This window comes from Vipera ursinii (assembly GCF_947247035.1).
Source record: "Vipera ursinii genome assembly, chromosome: 3".
Lineage (NCBI taxonomy): Eukaryota > Metazoa > Chordata > Lepidosauria > Squamata > Viperidae > Vipera > Vipera ursinii.
The window spans coordinates 38,491,128-38,513,676 of NC_139516.1; the positions used below are offsets into that span (position 1 = coordinate 38,491,128).

General features: G+C 41.3%; 1 protein-coding gene across 2 annotated transcripts in view; it reads right to left on the reverse strand.

The window, feature by feature from the left end:
• TAFA3 (TAFA chemokine like family member 3) overlaps positions 1–22,549 on the reverse strand; it is a 112,572-nt gene that overhangs the window by 74,964 nt on the left and 15,059 nt on the right. Inside the window, exon 2 of one of the 2 annotated variants that reach the window (XM_083359738.1) lies at positions 9,697–9,805. The exons of the other annotated variant lie outside the window; for it this stretch is intronic. The gene's annotated coding sequence lies outside the window, so the exon portion shown is untranslated. The remainder of the gene's footprint in view (positions 1–9,696; positions 9,806–22,549) is intronic. 2 annotated transcript variants of the gene reach the window in all.

Genomic DNA, 22,549 nt, shown 5'->3' on the forward strand with positions numbered 1-22,549 from the left:
TATTGTACCTAATGGAAAATTTTACAATCCTTCTAGCCAGTACTTAGCAACAGAAATAGCAGCTTTGAAATGTTTCCTATAGCCAGTAAAGAATTTTCTATTCTTGTTTTAAATTCTTTTTTTCTGCACTTTCTAGAAGAATTTTGCTGATTTAGAACTATTCCCAGGTTTCCTTGCACACATTGCATATTTGTGATTCCCCCATAATTTTTCAAAAATATTGAAGTCTACTTGGGACTATGAAGGACTATTGCAAAAGCTTTATCTTTTTTTCTTCTAAGTACTTCATAGTCAATTTGAGAATATATTTTAGTCAATGCTTTTTTTGTAAAAGAAAAAGGTGCCAGAACTCACACATGTCATATGACCCGCCTTGCCTACCTTACAAGGTTCCATCCAAAAAAGGTGCTGGAACTCCATTCTGAGCGTTCTATGAGAAAAAAAGCCCTGATTTTAGCTCTCTGTCTTGCTGAAATATCAAAACACTTTTCAGTTTTAATTTCTTCTTCAGATAGTTGCTTCTGATTAGCAAATGGTTTGAACAATTACTAGTTATATATAAATGGCAAAAAAGTAGTCCAACTATATTAAAGTTTGTACCTTGACAAATGTTTACTGAAGAGGTAAAATTAGATGAATATATTTTAAAATATGCAATCGCTGTAGAAAAGGTTTTATAAGGTCTATTGTGAGTAATCAATATTTGTAGAAAGAAGAAAAATGCTGTACATAAAGTGGGCTTGAATGAAGTAATTTAAGAAGTGTGTGTGGTAAAACAAAAAGAGAGGGGTTAAATATGAATATGAAATGAATCCAAAAGTGAACGGCAAGAATCCAAGAAGCACATTGATATGATTTGGTCATATAGAGAGAATAAAATTGTGAGAAAAATTGAGAGTGAGATGAGGGGTATCTAAATTTAATAAAATAAATAAATAATACATTAAAATGAGTAGGCTGAAAGGAAAAGGAAGTCTGAGAAAGTTATGTGGATAGAGATGGTTAGTTTTTCAAAAGGAAAGAGGAAAGAACTTTTAAAAAATGGGCAAAATATTAAATAATGTATTGAAGTAAAGGAGTGAAATACGTTTGCAATAATGGAAGCACTGATTTCAACTAAATTTAGTTGGGTTTCCTTATCTTATTCAATTTTTTTCTCATTATTTCTTACTCCATTTCTGCATTTTGTATAACACTCTTACCACAAAATGTAATGCAGCCAAATAAACTAGAGAACTAAGAAATAAATGGTTCTAAATGTTGTCTTTGTCTATTTAAATATATACAAGATTGACTGATTGACTGACTGACTGACTGACTGCATTTTTCTTCCACAGAACTCAGAGGTATAGAAATAATTCCCATAATCTACATGTAGACACTGATTATGTTTAGGCTTGCTTGATTTAGTAAATATTTGAATCAAATGGCTTTAATTTGAATGTAAATATAAATTTGAATATAAAAATTCAAATGAAATGGTTCTTCCAACGAATTAAAAATCTCTGCATAAACAAGGTAAAGAAAAAATATTTGAAATAAGTCATCAAAATAAAATATCAAACTTACTGTCCTTAAATCTGACAAATGTATTTAGCTGATGACTAAAGTACCCAGCACAAAATACTTCATGTTTCTCTTATTATATAAACCTCTTCTTCCCTGATTCTTCCTCTACAAACACTTATTAGATAACATGATGTTGTAGAGATGCAAACAACCGAATCTCAGTCCAAAGAACTGAATCGTTACATGAATTTCATTTCAAAAACTTCCCCGTGCCAATAAATATTTTCTAGGAAAATACCTGAAACATTGGAGCAACAGATTCCAGCCTTATCTGGAGGCTGCATCTCGCTGACAGAAGATAAAAAGGCAAGCTAATTCAGGGGTTTTATCCATATTAAATGTGGACATGTATTTTATTTATTGCACAATGAATAAAAAACACCATGAGAGTTTCGTTAAGAGACTTGGTATGAACTATAGAGGGGAGACTCCTGGGCGGAACCAGCAGGTAAATGCCACATCTCAGGAAGTGCTCATTATGTTTTAAAGATACCCCTATATTGCTCTCCATGCTGGCAGCTATAATTAATGGTCTGAGTACCAGAGTACAGTAAAGTGAAACCAGACTGGGAAAATTTTAGCTACCATCACTGTTCCTCTTCAGGCACCATAGGACCTCTATTGCAGCTAAGCCTAAGCATCACTGGAACACCTGAAAGAGATGATCTTCTGGGTATCCCAGTGATTCTCAAACCCATATAGGAAAATGGAACAAAAGTTTAATCAAATCTGTCATTTTAGAACAGCAGTTTCATTAAATTGCTACAGGAAAAAAATACAGAATAGCTTTTCCCCAAAAAGCCTAAAGCCTAAACTAACGTAAACTAATGCCATATGAATCATGCCAAATATCTATGATTTTGCAGTACTTTTAGGCTCTGCCAATTAATTTCTGAAACAGAAACAAAGCCAAGACAGCTGCATTCAACACAGATTTAGTCCCCATTAAGCTTTTCTTCCAGAATTGATTTGAGTTAGAACACACCAAGTTTTAAAGCCATGCTTACTTCCCTTGCATGTGAAATGGAATAATAATACAATTGTTATATTTATTGTCCTTAAAAGAATTCAGGGATAAATTAGCTGCTGACAGAACCTTTTCTAATGTATGCGGCTCTTTCAGCCTTCTCCTGCAGCTCTCAGTTTGCAGAGAGAGACAGAGACAGAGAGGCACTTGCACTTCCCCCCCACCCCCCCACCCCCACCCCCACCCCTCTCTCTCTCTCTCTCTCTCTCTCTCTCTCTCTCTCTCTCTCTCTCTCTCTCTCTGTTTGTGTTTGTATGTGTGTGTGTGTGTGTGTGTGTGTGTAACTCACGCTGTTCTCTGAGAAGCTGACAAGCTTATTGGGCCTGGGCTCCTGCCTTTGCTGCGTCTCCACAGGAAGCAGGAAGCAGCAGAAAGCAGGGCAGGAGAGCCAGCCCAATAAGAATGTGTGTCAGCTTGTCCAAGAACAGCGTGAAACCAGCTTGCCAGGTGAGCAGAAGATCGGAGAGAGGGAGAGAGAGGGGAGGAGAGGGAGGGAGGGAGGGAGGGAGAGGGAGAGAGAGAGAGAATTCATGCACAGCGGCCTCTATTTCTTTTTAATTAAACTCTTAAATCAAGTTCCCCCCTTGTGTGCACGCGCACATTTTGCGGCTCCCAGTGTTTTTTTCCCCCTCTGGGAAACAGGTCCAAGTAGCTCTTTGAGTGTTTAAGGTTGCCAACCCCTGGTTTAGGGAAAACAGACAGAAGGAAACAAAGCTATTACAGAAGAGAATCTTGAATCCAAAGTAGGGAAGCAATGGGAGAAAGATTCAGAGTATTTTTGCCTTAATTATGCTAGGTATAAATAATACAGAGAAATTGCTATGGTAGATTTTTAAGATTCTGTTACACTACCTACTACTAATAAAGACTTTTCCAGACATTTTTTTCCTGAGTTTACCAGCCTCACAGGATTTCATACGAGGTTAGTTTTACAGCAGATCATTATCTGAATTCAGGTCAGGTCCAGAGCTCTAATCCAGATGCCCTTCAAATAGTTTGCATTGCATCTCACAAGCGCTGACTGACTCTGTAATCAAAAACATTTGGAGGCTACCAGGCACCTTCCTCCATCTAATCACTGTTGTAATAATCATTGTGAAGAACGATTCCAATGGCAATATTCATACAACATGTTAATCAGATCCGATAAAGATGCCATGCTTGGTTAATCTTGACTATTTTTAGCTACTTTTCTGCCTTAGTGTATATGTATGTGCCTAACCTATTCTTAATTTATAGTTCAATTTAGTGCAAATAAAGAACATGAGCTAATGCACCAACCACATTAAGTGGATTGTGTCAACATAGCCATTAGGAAGCCCTAAATCTTATTTGATAGGTCAAATTACTTAGTTTCAGAAAAGATTCACACTTTGCCCAGAGGTAAGTAATGGAAGAATTAGAATGACATTCCATGTCACCAAAATAGCGTAATTGAAAGCTCTCAAGATATATCTAACTTAAATTAATGTTATCAGTATATAGTCCAAAGCTCAGAATATACACTGCATTATCTCCGTGAGAGACTGATTCAGAGCACGAAAAGCTAAAAGAATTATGTAATGCATATTGACTCCTATTCTGTTTCATGACCTAATGCTGGACTATGGAATCTGATGCTAACTGGTTTTTCCCTTACTAAAGAACACATTCACCACATGAGTTCTGTCCTTGGTGTAGAGTAGAGAGATTTAATACAAAATTCAAAACAAACAACATTCAAATTCCATCCCATTTTTCTGTTATAACACCAGCCGAAAAGGGTATTTTTATCTGCCTTTACTTCAGAAAAATCAGACATGTCAAACTCGCGACATCACATGACGTCATGTGACGTATTGGAACTTTTTCCTCATTGCCGGCAATGGGGTGGGCACTGTTTACTTGTGATGTATCTGGCCCGCAGGGCGGTAGTTTGACACACCTGAGAAAGATTAAATGATTACAGCAATGAATAACAACTATTCTTCATCTAAATAAGTTCTGTGGCTTATTGGAACTTTTAACATTTATCTGTAGTGGTCATAAGAGGTTTCAACTACCTCTTATCTGTGATATGATCAGTTAAAGTAGAAGGTCTAATAGATTTCTGATCTTTTTTGTTGAATTTTGTTATAAATTTGTTACCAGAAATTTAAAAAGGCATATGCTAGTGACTACGCTTATGCACATATGTAACATCTTTTGCTAGGATACACGACCACTGCTTTTCCAGAATGTGAAAAGTGAAAGATTGTGACTAAACAAAGTTTTAATGTATAGCTAATACCACCAGAAATTATTTTAGCCTTTTTAATAAATGTTGTTATTGATGTTAAGCTCACCATGGAAAACATCATATATTGTTATGTATACACTAGGTTAATTATTTAAAGACTAAAGTGCATCATAACTAGATTCTAAATAATCTATTTTTCAAAACACACAACAGTCCAAACAGTAAAAGTAAAGTCCAAATTAAGAATATTTCATTCTTAAGAATTGTTTAATTTAAAGTGGTTTAGTTGTAATAGGTTAGATTCAAAATAGTTTTCAAGAGTATGTACAAAAGATACCTTTTGACCTCTGCAGGTGATTTTATCTACTGAGACAGGAGAACCAAGTGTTTCAATAATTTCTTCTCGTCTCCTTGGCACTATTTCTGCAAGATTAAACACCTTGTCAGCTGCAAGTGTCAATCTGTCATCAGATGTCTATCTCTGTCAAGGTCATAGACAGTTCAGTATTACAGAAGGAAACTTGGAGGTGACTTATTACCTTCCCATCAAACATCCAGTATGCCTGCAGGCCGCTGGAAATTCTACAACTTTTCTATTATTTGTTTCTACCCAGTTTTTCTTGCAACAAAATGTACAGGAAAATAATATGAACTGAGAAAGACCATCCTATTCTTTGAAACAAGAAATGGCATTTTTTTCAAGAAAAATCTTTAAGAAGATGAAGCAAAAACAAGGTGAGGTTGATGGATGCAGCAAAAAAAGTAGAACATCTCTTTCTCTCCCTCTCTTTCTCTGACAAGAGCACATATAGAGTTCAATTGTATTGTTGGTCACCAAGGATAATTTTCTAAATTCATGTAGAACAGGGGTGTCAAATTGCCGGCCCACAAACCAGATGCATCATCCAGAAGCTGCACCCACCCCATTGCCGACAATGGCAAAACAGTCCCAATATGTCTCACGACATCACGTGATGTCACGAGTTTGACATGTCTGATGTAGAAAAAGACTATCAATAGCTACTTGTTCAGAAGGCTTTCTGTTACATTCTATATTCAAAACAATATGCCTCTCACTTGCCATTTGTTGCAATATTCATGTTCAGATCATGAACTTCTTATAGATATCTTATGGCACTTGTGGAAAGAGGTAACTCTGAAATCTGATGCATCATAGCTGAATAACTGATACGTCGTAACAACAGATGACTCCATAAGATCAGGGCTTTTTTTCTCACAGAACGCTCAGAACAGCGTTCCGGCACCTTTTTTTGCAAAAAAAAAAAAAAGCTCCCTCTGAAAGCCTATTGCAAAGCTAGGCAATCTTGGCCTTTTTTTATGACTCATGGACTTCAACTCCCAGAAATTCTGAGCCAGCCATGCTGAGGGGAAAGGGAGAGGTTTCCAAGCTGAGCCATGCTGATTCAGGAATTCTGGGAGTTGAAGTCCTTGAGTCATAAAAGAGACTGCACTAGAGGAGGACATTAAAATTATTTACAGGGTTACTTCTTTAGGAACTAAACCTTTAGAATCTAAAACAGCTAATTAAAAAAGCCAACAGGAAAGAACCTCACATTTTTCATCTGCTTCTGTCTTTTGGAAGGTAAAATAAGATAACAAAATAATCTATTTCCTATGTTAACAACTCTGTAATGAAATCAATAAAGGTAACAAGAAAGAAATGAGAAACATTTTTCTCAATGTAATATGTCTAATTTAGATGAAGCTAGAAAAAAATAGTATCTTTTGTACATACTCTTGAAAACTATTTTGAATCTAACCTATTACAACTAAACCACTTTAAATTAAACAATTCTTAAGAATGAAATATTCTTAATTTGGACTTTACTTTTACTGTTTGGACTGTTGTGTGTTTTGAAAAATAGATTATTTAGAATCTAGTTATGATGCACTTTAGTCTTTAAATAATTAACCTAGTGTATACATAACAATATATGATGTTTTCCATGGTGAGCTTAACATCAATAACAACATTTATTAAAAAGGCTAAAATAATTTCTGGTGGTATTAGCTATACATTAAAACTTTGTTTAGTCACAATCTTTCACTTTTCACATTCTGGAAAAGCAGTGGTCGTGTATCCTAGCAAAAGATGTTACATATGTGCATAAGCGTAGTCACTAGCATATGCCTTTTTAAAAATATCAAACATGCAAAGAAACAAAAATAAGTCCAAAATATCTGTATTACATCCAGAAATGCCAACTTTGCAACCAATATTTCTCATCCATAACTATGGCACCCTAAGGATACCTGCATACATGCAAATGCTTCTCTGGGATCAGTAACGCAGCAGGGATTGCTTTTTGCTTCCAGTAACAGATTGCTGGGAAATACCAAACATGGCCTTAAGAATTCCAATGTTTGTTACAAATTTTTCTGGATGTGGTTGGAAAGAGGCCTAGAAATGCCAGCACAAATACATCACACTTGCTGAATGTGCACATGCAAGTAATTACAATCTTCAATTATATATGATATATCTGTGGGTTTTTTTCCCATAGAACGCTCAGAACGGCATTCCGGCACCTTTTTTTTGCATACACCAAAAAAAAAAAAAAGCTGAAGTAAACTGTTCCGGAGAGCCAAATTCTCTCAGGCAGCCAGGTTGCAGAGCAGCAGAATGCATTGCAGCGACAGGCCTTCAGATGGCTCAAATCGAAGGAAATGCGATCCGTACAGGCTAATTTAAAAGTGGGAGGTTAAGAAGGGATGAGTGTGAACAGGTTGCTTAGCAACCTGTTTAAACAGTCTCTGTAACTTTCAGCTCCCGGTGCCTTGCCTATTTTAAGCTGGGAAGTTGAAAAAAAGGCTAAAAAGAAGGCAATAGAGTGCTATCAAGGAAAATGTATAGATATAGCCAGCAGACGTTTAGGGAACCTTTATTTTTCATACACTGTTCGAATTTTGTTTTAATGCCATGATGATACACAATCAAATGTAGTCAGTCTTTTTTTTTTAATCCCAAAGCATCTGTTCGTTAAATACAGTATAACAAAGTTTTGGATGATGGAATTATTTTTTATCTAAGGATAACTAATGGTAACAACTCTTAAATCTGTTATTTTGTTTTATTTTTGCACAAAAAAATTGTATAATTTGCATTTGCATTCATTTACAAATAGAATATGTTGTTAAAATGTATTGGTGTTGAAATAATTAGTGCACACATATACGTAAAACCAGTTTATTGCATTTGGCAATTGTACTAAAAAAAATCTCATTGTCAACCAATATAATTCATTTAACTAGAAATCAAGTGAAAAATTGATTTAAATTATTTTATTAAAACAAATTAATGGCAATTCTTTTATAAGAAGTTGCCTCAAACCAAATGAGTTTGACATGCCTGCTCTAGATAGTTGAATGCTCCAAAATAAATTCTAGACCAGGCCTGTACATGCAGCCTACCAAGCATCCTTGGACAGAGCACAGATTTTTTTTAAAAAAAAAGTAAAATCACCACCACTGCCCTAAAAGTCATGTTGCCTAGTTCCTCCATGATTTACCATGACCATGGACTCCAACACTGTAGATGCTCCTCTAGTCACCAAATCATTGATTAGCCCACCAGCATTCCTTTGCAGACCACAAAGATTTTTAATTTATCAGTGTGAGCCTTTCCCTTCTACAAGTTGCACAGACCTCTTCTAGATTTTCCTCTTGCCTTTCCGAGTTAACTACTTGGTCTGTCATTGAGCAAGAATTGACTTTGTAGGGAAGCATATTATCATTTGATGTATATTTAACATATGTTCTACCTTTATTTACCGATTATATAATATTTGTATGCAATCCAAATAGTGAGGTTTGGGGCAACCTACAATATTTTTAAAATCATAAGATTAAAACATAAAAGCAGGGCTTTTTTCTCATAGAACGCTCAGAATGGCGTTCTGGCACCCTTTTGTGCACACACACACACAAAAGCTTTTGCAAAAGCTATGCTATTCCCTCTATTGGCTTTCAAAAGCCTATTGGCTTTCGAAAGCCAATAGGAATTGCTGCTGAGCATGCCAAAAGACCTGACCGGCAAACATTGCACCGGCAAGTTGTCTGCAGCGAAGGTGAGTTGGCAGGAACTTGATGCAAAGTTCCTGCCAACTCACCTTCGCTGCAGACAACTTGCCTCCTTGCTGCCCAACTACACCATCTCAACTAGGTAAGTAAGAGAGGACAAGGAGTGGGAGGTGGGTTCTGCGGAGTCCATGTGCACTCCTTCCTTGTGCTCACATTCTTGTTTTATCACAAAAAAAGATTGACATTTTCATATTCTCATTATACTGAAGACCTGTCCCAAAGGTCAGAACTGAAGAAGCTTCTTGGGTGAGAAGTAAAGCATTTTCAAGGAAAAACCCAAGAAAGTCCAGTTGCCTTTTGGAAAAACAGTTTGGGGACAGCCATGATCTGAATGATAGAGAATCTCCATAGAAACAATGAAGAGTTGTTTACATATAAAAAATTGTAACCAGTTATGGGAAGTTTTATTTCCCTTCCATGAATAAATGTGACTAGGTCGGGAAAAAAGTATGGAATGTAGACAAAACAGGGTAGATGCCCATGAATACAGCTCTACATTCGCACAGAGAGAGGGAAAGTATATATTAATATATGTCTGTAGGTGTATGGGTGTATAGCTGTATGTACATTACATACACACATTAACACATGCATTTGCATTAACTCCTTTATTTTAAAAACTGGTTCTTTGCAAAAAGGAGCTTCAATTTCCCATTTTTCTTGTAATGTATCTACACTATTAGGCAATAGCAATAAGACACATTTTCCATACGCCTCATCAATAAGGAATGCTTATTGAATCTCATGAACCAAAACAGTAGAAACAATGAAAAATTCTCACCCCACCCTCGACCTTTCCCTGTTTGGGTGCCTCATCCATCTGATGAAGGTCAGTCAATACAGCCAGATGTTCTCAGATTCTCTAGCCATTTGAAATGTGAGCCTCCGTCCTTGAGCAAGTAAAAAGAAAATGCTTATCACATGAATGAATAATGTGGGCATTATCATCTGCATATAGAGTAGCCAATTCACAGCTCTCATGTGTACATCCAGGCTGCAAAAATACAGGTTACAAGGCAACACACACTACTTGCTATTCTTCAATTCATATGGGTCATGCCAAATGATATCAATGGCATTACAGCCACTGGCTCTAGTTCCACTCTTTCTTCCATGTATTTGAAAACATGAAAATCTCTCCATAAACCTTGTTCTCCATTTTAAGCAAATGCTATCTCTCATTGCCTTGCATGGGAATAATAGTCAGAAATTCAGAACTAGCTTAGCCTAAACATAAAGGAGGAAGTACAGTTAAACACATGGCAACATTATGAAAAAAATCGTGAAGATTCTGAATAGAAGCTACAAAGTGATACAGAACACAGTGGTATGGACAGTTCTAGAGCCCTTCAGGTGGTACAACTGTCACTGTTATTATGTGAGCTGCACTGGTTGCCAGTTTGATTCTGGATCCAATTCAAGGTGTTGGTCAACACCTTTAAGAATTTTCATGGCATGGGTTCAGGATGTATGAGGAACCACATTACCCTAATGGACTAACTCACCCCACTTGTTCCAGTGGAAGGGCCTACTTCACATGGTGTCAGCCAAATTCTTTGGTTGAATTCAGCTGGTGGGCTCCAGCAGAAGAACCTTTTCTGCTCTGGCCCTCACCCTCTGGAATATCCTCTCATCAGAGGTAAGATCTGTCCCCACACTCCTGAAATTCTAGAAGAGCCTTAAAAATTGTCTTTGCTACTTGGCCTGGGGCACTAACAGGGGCCTGCTATATTGGGGTTGGCTGTTAGGTAGAGAAAATTCTCACCCGCAGGCTGCCCATGATCTTGGCTCTTAACTTGTAATTTTTTATTCTAATTTTCTTTTTAGGACTTTTTAACTTTTTATTATATTGTAAGCCGCTCAGAGTCACTGCATCAGTGCGATGGCAGCATAGAAATTTAATAAATGAATAAATAAACATTATGAAGAGAGTCCAGTTCTATTCTATAATGTAAGGGGGAAGGATTACATTGCAGCCTAACTGCAGTTGTTAGATCTGTCTTTCACTTAAATCGCCTATGATCAACAGTGTTCAATATAGTTATAGTCGTATTTTTGGCTTTTGTTCCTTAAGATACTGACTGGATAAGGTACTGCTGAAAATCTGTAGATTAGTCTCCAGTAGAAACAATTTTCCCCTAGCTCCCCTTCTCTGGCCTTCAAGAGCATTCATCTGTATCTTGTGGCATCTCCATCTGCCCCTAACTGTTTTGGGTCATTGGTTGTATGTGAATGTTCTGTCATGAATTCAGTGACTGGGCTCACATATCAAGCTACTGCATAAGATACAATGGGTCACTGAACAAGCTGCAATAGATACAGTCAAGCATTGTATTAAGCTATAAATCATGGTCTGAATAACTACCATTATATATTTGGAAGATCATGTATGCCTTTACTTCCAGAGATATATATGGCCTAAACTGTTCTGCTCTTAGGTATTTGGGTTTCTAGAATAAAATCACTATTCAACTTTGGGATCTCATCTACTGTATTTTTCATATACAAAAATATATGATGCTTTCTACAATCCTTTTATTATATCATTTGTTAGCTCACACTTTAAACATATAATACAATTGTTTATGTGTTGCTTAACCACCCAGAATCATTGAGAGTCAGGCAATACATAAATTTCATCATCATCAACAACAATCTCAGTGACTGGATTTCCTGTGAAGATATGGCTAACACCTTACAGGCCCAGAGAATCTCTGGACTGTCATTTTTCCAGCTTAACAACAGAAGGAACACACTTTCCTTTTGTTTTTGTTTTTCCTCTCCTGCATTAGGGAGACTCCTAGAATCATCCCTCAAGATCCTCTGAAAATAACTGTTGTGACTCAGGGCCAGCCTGTGGGTCCGACAGCCGGGTCCGATGTATCGGAGGACTCAGATGTGGGGGAGGAGGGAAACGAACCGGCTGATGATGATTTGGAGACTTTGCAGAGTCCTCAGCCGGGAACCTCTTCTCAGCTGTGTGAGCCCGAGAGTGCGGAGGATGATGACCCACAGCTGGCCCTGTTCAAGGACGCCCGACGCAGGAGGCAGACGAGCAGGGACAAACAAAGAAAGGCTATGGGACTCCTCGGGAGGAGGCACAGGGAGACCACGCCCTGAGCTCTCTATAAAAGAAGTGTTTGGGGAGGGGCTGGTTGCTGAAAGCAACTTTTCCGTTTGAGAAGTCAAGCTCTTGTATTCTTGTATCAGTGTAATTAAAACTTGGCAGAAGCCTTTTGGTCTTGGACGCTTTCCAGACTCTTCTTTTGATTAGGGGTGCGAGAAGAGGGCTGGTTCAGAACAGTTTGCTTTCAGCCACCCACCCCTTAATACTACGATGGAGCAGCTTCTTGCCGAGAATGCCCAGCTCAACCAGCAACTCACCTTGCTGGCCACTCAGGTGGCACAACTGCAGGCTCAGGTACATGCTGCCCCCCCACCCAGGAGGAAATGTCAGATAGCTATGCCGGATAAATTTGCTGGTAAACCAGAACTGTTTCCTGCCTTCCTGGGACAATGCCAGCTTTATATCAGCGTGAGAGCAGCTGATTTCCCCACTGACCGAGATAAGGTGGGATTCGTATTGAGCCTTCTGTCGGGAGATGCAGCTCGTTGGGGCACGCCTCTGTTGGCACAGCCTAGCCCTTTGTTGGATAACTTTGGGGGGTTTTGTGACCATATGCGCCTCATGTACGAGGACCCGATTAAGGCGCAGACGGCCACCCGACGCCTGAAAGCTTTGAGGCAGGGTCAGCGCCCTCTACAGGCCTATATCAGCGATTTCCGGCTGCTTAGCCAGGATTCCGCCTGGAATGAGGCTGCGCTCGTGGATGCCTTTCAGGATGGCTTGTCAGAGGAGATGTTGGATGAGCTGGCCCGCGTGGACATTCCCTCAGACCTGAATGGGCTGATCCATCTTTGTCTGCGGATCGATGCCCGGCTGCAGCAGCGTAAGAGTCGCCGTGCCACCCCACAGACCCCTGCCGCCCCTGTTGTGCGTGAGCCCCCAGTCCAGAGGGAGGAGCCAATGGAGCTGGGTGCCGCCAGGTCCCGTCTATCGGTGACGGAAATAGACAGACGACGATCGGAGGGGTTGTGTTTTTACTGTGGGGACCCTGGACATTTGGCTGCTTCTTGCCCGAAGAAGCGTCAGCGGGCGTCAGTGACCAAGCCTGCCCCGAGAAAGTCCCCTGCTTTGCTATCGGGAAACGGCCCGAGCCCGATCTAGACGGTGTGAAAGATCGGGCGACCCACAACATCCACACCGAGCGACGTTGTTCCGACGGTGCCTGTGAACCTCCACGGCATTTGATTTTGGAGGCACGTCTGATCCTTCCTGGCAAGCCAGAGGGGATTCCGGTCCATGCCTTAATTGACTCTGGGGCTACCACTAACTTTATGGATTCGGCCTTTGTGGCCAAATGGGCTGTTCCCCAGTGTCCAGTGGATCCGCCCATGCTTGTGGAGACCATCGATGGTCGAGTGCTCCTGTCCGGGCCTATCACGGCCGCCACGCAACCCGTGTGTATGGCCATCAGTACCCATGTGGAGGCCATTCAGTTCTACGTCACTTCGGATCTGCACTTCCCCGTGGTCTTGGGACTGGCGTGGCTCCGGGCGCATGATCCACAGATCTATTGGTCTCAGAACTTGGTCACCTTCCCAAGTTTGCAGTGCGTGGACCACACCCGCCATATCTGTGCCGGCCAGGTGGAGGGTTCCCCAGGGGTTTCCTTGCCTCCCGAACTGTCCGACTTTGCTGACGTGTTCAGCGAGTCAGAGGCGGACCAATTACCCCCGCACAGGCCCTACGACTGCTCCATTGACCTAGTCCCTGATGCGCCTCTCCCAGTGGGGCGTTTGTACTCCATGTCGGAGCCCGAGTTGGCTGCATTGCGGGACTTCCTGACGAAGAACTTGGCTCGTGGTTTCATCCGGCCCTCGTCCTCGCCAGTGTCTGCGCCCGTGCTCTTCGTCAAAAAGAAGTCGGGCGAGTTACGGCTTTGCTGTGACTACCGGAAACTCAACGCTATCACGGTGCGTAACCGCTATCCGCTGCCCCTCATCCCCGAGCTCTTGGACCGACTCCGGGAGGCTAAGATCTTCACGAAACTGGACCTGCGTGGAGCTTACAACCTCGTCAGGGTTCGGCCGGGTGATGAGTGGAAGACGGCGTTTGGTACTCGCTATGGACATTTCGAGTACACGGTGATGCCGTTTGGCCTGACCAACGCCCCCGCTGTGTTTCAGCATTTTATGAATGACATCTTTCGGGATCTGTTGGACCAGTTTGTTGTGATTTACCTGGACGACATCCTGATTTACTCCCCGTCGCGTGAAGCACATCATCAGCATCTCCGTCAGGTCCTGCAGCGCCTCCGGAAACATCGGCTGTTTGCCAAGTTGGAGAAGTGCCAGTTCTACCAGGTGACCATTGATTTCTTGGGTCACCGCATTTCTCCTGAGGGCATCGCCATGGAACCGAGTAAAGTTGAGTCGTTGCAGAGTTGGCAACCCCCGCGTCGCGTGAAGGATATTCAGCGACTTCTTGGATTTGTCAACTACTATCGGACATTCATCCCTGGCTTTGCTGCCTTGACAGCCCCCCTCACCCGGCTCCTGCAGAAGAAGACTCGGTTCCAGTGGAACGCCCCCGAACAACAGGCGTTCCAAGCTTTGAAGGACGCCTTCATGAAGGAGCCCATCTTGAAGCATCCTGACCCGCAACGGCCGTTTGTCGTGGAGGCGGACGCCTCCGACATTGCCATTGGGGCCGTGTTACTCCAGGCAGCGACGCCCAACGGTACCCTTTTCCCTTGCGCGTATCACTCACGGAAATTGAATCCCTCGGAGCGCAACTATACCATCTGGGAGAAGGAGCTGCTGGCCATCAAGGCGGCGTTCGAGGCTTGGAGGCATCATCTGGAGGGGGCGCGGCATCAAATCGAGGTCCGGACGGACCACAAGAATCTGGAAAGCCTGCAGACCGCTCGGAATTTGAACCAACGCCAGATCCGGTGGTCCCTCTTCTTTGCGAGGTTTGACTTCCGGGTGCGGTACATACCAAGCGGGCACAACCAGAGAGCGGATGCTCTGTCCAGGAAGCCCGAGTACACCCGAGTGGAAGACAAGCTTCCGCCCAGGACCATGATCCCCGTCGAGTCTTTTGCTGCGGTGCGGGAGCCGGTGGATATACGGGCTCGGATCCGGGAGGCGCAGCAGCAGGAGGCGTGGGTGGCTCAGCGGAAGGAAGAGGTGGGGCCAGATTCGCCTTGGTCGGTCACGGATGGACTCCTGTATTATCGTGACCGGCTCTATGTTCCAGGAGGGCCACTCAGGGGACTCGTCCTCAGCCAATGTCATGATAACCCGGCTGCGGGGCATTTTGGCCTGTTCAAGACTCTGAACCTGGTCTCCCGTACATTCTGGTGGCCCCGAGTCCGACACGATGTCCAGTCTTATGTCACCTCCTGCGTCCCATGATCTAAATTGAAATGATCTAAATTTAATGAGTTACTTGTAGTTAGTTGGAATTTTATAGGTTTGAAAGTGAACTTTAAACTATGTATGCTAAGAGGAAGTTTAAAAAGATGTATTAGAATGTTTTAATTTTAGAAATGTTTTTAAACAAAAGCTTAGTGTTTTAAAATGGATGAAAAAAAATATTTTTCCCTTTAAGGCTAAAGAACCTGACAGAATACAGTGAATTTTGTTAATATAAATGGTGATAGTTTATAAAAATTATTAAGTGCAAATAGAAATACATATTATTTCAACAGCAAGGAAGATAAAGCAGTAATGGTTAAATTGGTCTATTCAAAGAGGAGTATATACTGTATTTATGTTTTTTATTTGGATATCACTTCTGGATTTTGTGCTTGGGAAGAAAAAAAATGAAACTTTGACTTTGGTTTTGCCGATTAGATAGATTTGTTGTTATAGAAATGGCTAGTTACATACTAATGTGTAAAAGTAAAAAGTTGAGGCTGTAGTGTTGTTACCTTGTACTGTGCTAAAAAGAGTTGGAGGTCAATGCCTTTTTCTTTCTTCCCTTGTACCTCATATTTTCTTTCCCCCTTTCTTCCCTTAATTTCCTATTTTTATTTTTCTTTGTATTTTATATATTGATAAAACAACAACATCTGTGACCAACCATAATAAAATCTGCCTTTCCCAGGTCCTTGGGAAGGACAAAAGTGGTGGATGAAAATGCCAAACACATGTCTGACTGTATGACCAGTATAATAATCTAACTATAAGTGCTGTCTTGGCTCATAACACAGCACATTTAACTGTAATTGGAAAAAAAACTGTGAATAATCATTGTGGCAATACTAGAGGTCAGTAGAAAATCTGTATTGGAAAAATATCCATTTGTCAATTACAAAAGGCCACATTGCTTGGATCTGCAAATATACAGGTAGTCCTCGAGTTACGAGTGTAATGGAGCCTGCCCGTTCCATTTGTAACTCGAAAACTCGTAGAGTGAATCTCGTACTTTGAACAAGATCACTCCCTTGCTTGTTAAGATGTACACAGCTTGTTAAGTGTACATGAGATATCTCAGGGTGGGGAAGGCCACAGGGGGGCCTAGTGATGGAATAAGTGGCCAAGGCCTTCCCAACCCACTAAGATACCTCATGCTTCCCCCTCCCTTCCTGCTGAGCCGGACTCACCTACCTTGAAAAGATCCGTCTCCTCTCTGCCCTGGTTTCTCCCTTTGAGGGAGAAGAGAGTCGATGGAAGCTCCTGAGTGCCCATAATATCACATGGGTTCAGGCACCGATCCTCTTTTGCAGAGAATGGGAGCCTGAACTCTCGTAGTGTTTGCTCCTGCCCACAATTTTTACCAGGAGACCTTGGGGAAACTGGAAGCTCCGTTGGCATGCAAATGCACACTTAGAAACAGAGCGCCTCACTCTGTGGCTCTGTTTTCGCCAGAAAAAGCCATTTCTCAAGCCCGCTCCTAGCAAAAACGGAGATGAAGAGCAAGGTGCGCTCACTCTAGAGGCTTGTTTTCATCAGGAAGGGGCTTGAGAAATGGCTTTATCTGAGGAAAACAAGCCTCTGAACCCTGATGCTGGCGGAGTGAGGCAGCGGTGGCTGGAGCAGACCCTTCCCTGTCTCCCCTTGCTTCCCCAAAGCCTCCCTTCACTAACCTCCTTTTCAGCTCTGTTCTCTGCCACCGCATGCAGGGCAACAAAAGAAGCCTGTGGGACAACCGTAAAAAAAAAAAAGTTCAATCAGACCTTCCAACTTGGCAAGATTTTTTTTTACAAGATGTTAGAAGGTCAAATTGATCTCCTTTTTTAGTCCCACAAACTACTTTTATTGCCATGGACATGGAGAATGGAGCTGGAAAGGAGGTTAGTGAAGGAATGTGGTTGTCCTGGGCTGGGGGTTAGGATTTGGCATTGTAAGTTGTGGAGTGTTTGTGCTTTGGTGGGGTTATTCAAAACGCAGGGATTCCCTATGTTTTGAAGCACCCTTTGTGGCTGCACGGAAAGGAGTGCTCTGTTTCTCAAGTGCCCCATTCCAGGCATATGAAATTTGGAGTCTACGCCAGATCTCCATTGGGATAAAATGTCTTTCAGCATCTATAGAGTGCTTCCAAATGCAGCCAGTCCCTGTGTTTGGAAGCACTCCATAGTGAAAGGCTTTGGGGAAGAGTAGGGAGATGGAGAAGCATGTGCTCTACTCTGGCTGCCACTGCCTCACTTCCCCAGCATTGGGGCCCAGAGGCTTGTTTTCGCTGGAAACAGCCAAGCCAGCCTTATTGAGAGCAATCCTGCGAAAAGAAGCCTCCAGAGCGAGCCAACCTTATTGACAGCAATCCTGCGAAAACAAGCCTCCAGAGTGAGCCGGCCTTATTAAGAGCAATCCTGCTCTGCACCTCCATTTCCTTTCACTTGGAGCAGAGAAGAGAAACTCAAGCCACTGCTACTCAATGAGTGACGAGGAGAAGAGTGGTGAGGATTTGTGCCAGCTGGCTGGCCAGGTGAGGACTAGGTTGGGCGGGTGGCTGGCTGGCTGGGGAGGGGGATAATGGCTGCTCAGGTGGTTGCCGCTGCTGCCAGCTGGGATGCGGGTGTAAGGGACCCAGCCCCGCAATGCCTCCCCACTCAGTTGAAGGTTTCATTCCTGCCCTTAAACTAAGGCTGGCACACATGAGCGACCAGCATACCCGGGCCATAGATAGTATTGGTTCCTGCGCCTGGCCAATTCCAATTCCACGCTTTACCCTATAAGCATGCAAATGAAGCAAACACTCCCCCTCCCACAGAGAATGGAAGATTCCAGGGGCCATGATCTTTTGTAAAGAATTTGTGTTTGAACTTGTGCAATATTACAGCACACAGGAGCTTCCACTGTCAACGCAAAAAGCATTTCCAAGCCGACTCTCCTCTCCCTCAAAGAGAAAGAAACCACTGCAGAGAAGAGACAGATTTTGCAAGTGAGTCCAGCATGACAGGAAGGGAAGGGGAAGCAGTTGTGGGAAGCGGGGAGAGGAATAGGGTGAATATTGCAGAGCCTCTGCAGTCAGTCGCTCGTAAGGGTGAACGACTGCTGTGGTGCTGCAATAGTTGTAATTTTGGGATTTGCCTGTAAACACTAGGGTGTGTTGATCATGTAACTTTGAATGAGTGTTGTGAACACTTGTAATTTAGGGATTACCTGTACTCCACTAGTGTGTGAAGACTACACCAACATAGCTGTGACTTCACATTATTCTGCATGTAATAATAATCTAACCATCATTATAACTTGGTTAGAAAGAAGAAAATCCACTTAGTAGTACATGTGAATGCTTTTATCTGTACTTGCATTATATATGTGACTAGTCCACTTACTTAAGCTGAGTGCTATGTGCTGATTTTAGCTTTTATTTGAGTCTTGGCAGTGATATAGTTGATTGATCAGTTATGGTTAGGTCTCGTTAATGGACAGTTGTTTCCTGAGGGACAGAAGACTTTTAAGCACATACAACAGCTGTATGTTTTATGTTAAGATTGTTTCCTACATCTTTGGCTTCTCCAAACTGTATCCTCAAATCCAGGATTTGATAACTGTCTCCATCCAATGAATACCAAGATGTATTCAAGTAAAAAAAATGCTTTCCTGGAAAGTATATCCATATGGTAAAGGTCCAAATTTTAGTCTGATTACCCATTTTCATTTTGGTAACTTTGTACAAGTACAGTTACAGCAACATTCATTTACCAGGATAGAGGACCTAACTTACTAAGTCCATCTTTCAATAAACACATTAAAACCAGAAGCTATGGTCTCAAACACTTTCTAAGTTTCTGAGGTCTGGTTCAAATATTTTGTTAAATAAAAAATGTGCTTTATGTAGTTCCGGTTTGCCATATTGTATAAATGCAGTCGTCGTACTTTATTAAACATAGCTTATAGTTCATTTACTATGTTGTATAAATCCAATAAATCAAGATGAAAGAAACCATGGGTTAGCAAAATATGCACATCTGACAAAAAGGAAATGAGATTAGTCTGTCTAGCCTTGGATCACTCAATAATATTAAAAGTACAACCTTTGTTTCTGTCCTTCACTCGCCTTCAAAGAAATATGAACAAAAGAAAAACATCTCTTTTCCTTGTACATGCTGTAGGACTGAACAACTGAAGGCAAAATGTGCAAGGAACTATTCACATGGTCTTTGTCTGCAACTCTTTTTTAAAAAGTCATGCTTTCTCCAATGGTCATGAAGATGCCCTCCACAGCTGCCATGCAATTCTGGAAAAGGATTCATTTGGTTTAAGGAGTAGCACATAGGTATTTTGTTTGCAACCTAGCACAGGCCAAAGCACCTTTTCCCTTTCAAATTCAAAGCATTGCACAACTTAATGTTCTTCTGGGTACCTTTTTGAAGAATCTTATATTTTCTACCTCTCTTTCCCACAGTAAAAACACAATCAGACAAAACATGAGAGATCTCCTTCCTTGGAGCATAATGACAGCAAGTATACTACTGAAATGTAGTCAACAAATGAGGTCAGCAAGGCATGGAGTCATGCCTGCAAACAAAACAATGCAGTTACTGACAATACCAGTTCAGGCAGGGGTCCCCAACCCCAGTCGTCGACCGGTACCAATCCGCGGCATGTCAGCAACCGGGCCACACAAACAAGCAAAGCCCCATCTGCAGGATGCAGACAGCACACAAAACCACACCCCCTCCAGTCCGTGTAAGTGGTTCCTGGTCCCCAAAAGGTTGAGAACCTCTGAGTTAAGGGACCAAAGACGTTCCAATGGAATGCTAAAGAAGCACAATGCTTTCAGTGCACTTTCTACTGCAATTATTATTTGCTTAACTCCTTGCGATTCACTACTAAATCTACTAGTGAATCTACTTATGAATCTACTACTAAATTCCTGCAACAAGGAATTACAGCTTTACAACTGTTTTTTCTATGATTTCAGTGTGTTTCTCCCTCAACTCTGTATCAAGCGTACTGCTAGCACCACTGTCAGACACTGATACATTGCATTATCAAAATAAAAGCAGCTACATCCTACGAGCTCAGGGATAACAAAGGCTAACTGTGACAAAGCAATGAAATAATTTAAGCAGTGTGCACAAACAAAAATATACACACAACTGCATCTTTGGTTCACTCAACTCCTATTCTGTACTGTCATTAAATCGTTTGGTTTGATTGGGTGAGACCTGGCTTAAAAACAGCAACTGTGAGAGGGACCTTGTTGTCCTAGTGGTTGATCACTTAACTATGAGCCAGCAGTGTGCAGCATAATTCAAGCTGTTATTGTCTCCTTTAATTCTAAAATCCTAGAACAGTTTAGCTTCTTCATTTCCTAATACTTTGTCTACTTTGTGATCCCACCAGTTCTTGCTTACAGGAAAATGGTGTTTCTTGCAGATATTCCAATGCACCATTTTTGTCATGAAGTTGTTTGTAACCAGTCTGTGCAATCTTCTTGCAGTAACTCACTAAATGGTCAGCTTCTTTGCAAAGACATCATTTGTTGTTTGTTGCTGTCTTCTAAATATCAGAGAATGTAGATTGGTGGCCCCCAGGGGGAGATCTTTCTCTGTGGGCGCCCCGGAGCTATGGAACCAGTTACCGGTTGAGCTCCGGACGGCGCCCGATCTTCGCTCCTTTCGCCGCGATCTGAAAACATACCTGTTCGAACAAGCCGGCCTGGCCTGAGGGGGGATTGGTGGGGTTTTTTTTATTATCTTTTTATTGGGGTTTTTATTAATGTACCAATTGTTTTTATGGGCATGTATTTAATTACTTTTTAATTTTTGTAACTTTGTGTTTTATTCTTGCCCTGTACACCACCCTGAGTCCTTCGGGAGACGGGCGGTATAGAAATATTAATAAATTAAATTAAATTAAATATGCATTTATATGAATTTGCCCCTCTTGTCCCTCTCTTCATCTTTCCTTCTATTAGCCATTGCCAGGTCTTATTATCTACTTTGCCTGCTAGTTCTTTATGTCCTGCCTATGTAATACTTTGTCTTTCTACATCTCTTTTCTATTCTTTATTTGGTCTTTCTTATAGGCCAGTTTGATCTCTTTGGTATTTAGTAAGCTTTCATGGTATACTAGCTTAGTGCATTGTCTTCATTGTCCTTCAGATATTTTTAATGCCTTTTCTTCTTCTTTAATTGCCTGATGTACTTACAACATTCTAGACCAACCTATGCTCCTTGGTAAACAGAGCCTGTCAATATCACCACATGGAAGAAAGGCCATGATTCATTGCCATTATTGTTGTGGCCTTGCTATCCAGGGCTTTTAGTTCTGCTCAAGTCTAGTCCACTATTCCAGTTATATATCTAATACCTGGAATTTCCCAGTTATTAATAGTATTTTCTCCACTGAATTTAGACTTTAAGAACTTCTTCACTCTTCTTTTGTATTCATTGCTGAACTTCTTGACTTCAACTTGATGTTGCCAATCTGAAGGATACCCAGGTGTTTGTAATGATCTTCATCCAGACTCTTGATGTTATTGCCATAGAGCAGGGGTAGGCAACCTCGGCTCTTTTATGATTCATGGACTTCAACTCCCAAAATTCCTCAGTCAACTATGCTATGCTGACTGAGGAATTTTGGGAGTTGAAGTCCATGAGTCATAAAAGAGCCGAGGTTGCCTACCCCTGCCATAGGGCATCTTGATTCCTTCAGTTTTCATTATTTTTCCCCTGTTGATGTTAAAGATGGCACATTTGTCCAGTCCAAACTCCACTGCAGTATCATTATTGCTACCATTGAGCTGGTGCTTATATTTAATATCATAGTATTGGCATCTTTTAATATTTGTGTTAGCTGTTTTTGGAGGAGGTGTAACATGTTTCAATGCTGAAAACCTTATTCTGTTTTTTTGTGATATTCTAGAATGATCAGTTATTAGTTGTTTCAATTCTTGCTGTCCAGCTAGAGGACTTTATTCTTTCTGGTTTGTTGAATAGTAATGCTGATTTCCTCTGCTATTGATTCCCCCTGGTTTACTTCTATTGTCTGAACTATTTCTAGCAAAGTTTCAATTTCTCTGCTGTAGGTAGATCTTTGCAGTTCTTCCGATTCTATATCTGTGAATACTTCATTTCATATTGTAAATCAATATTGATCTGCTGGTC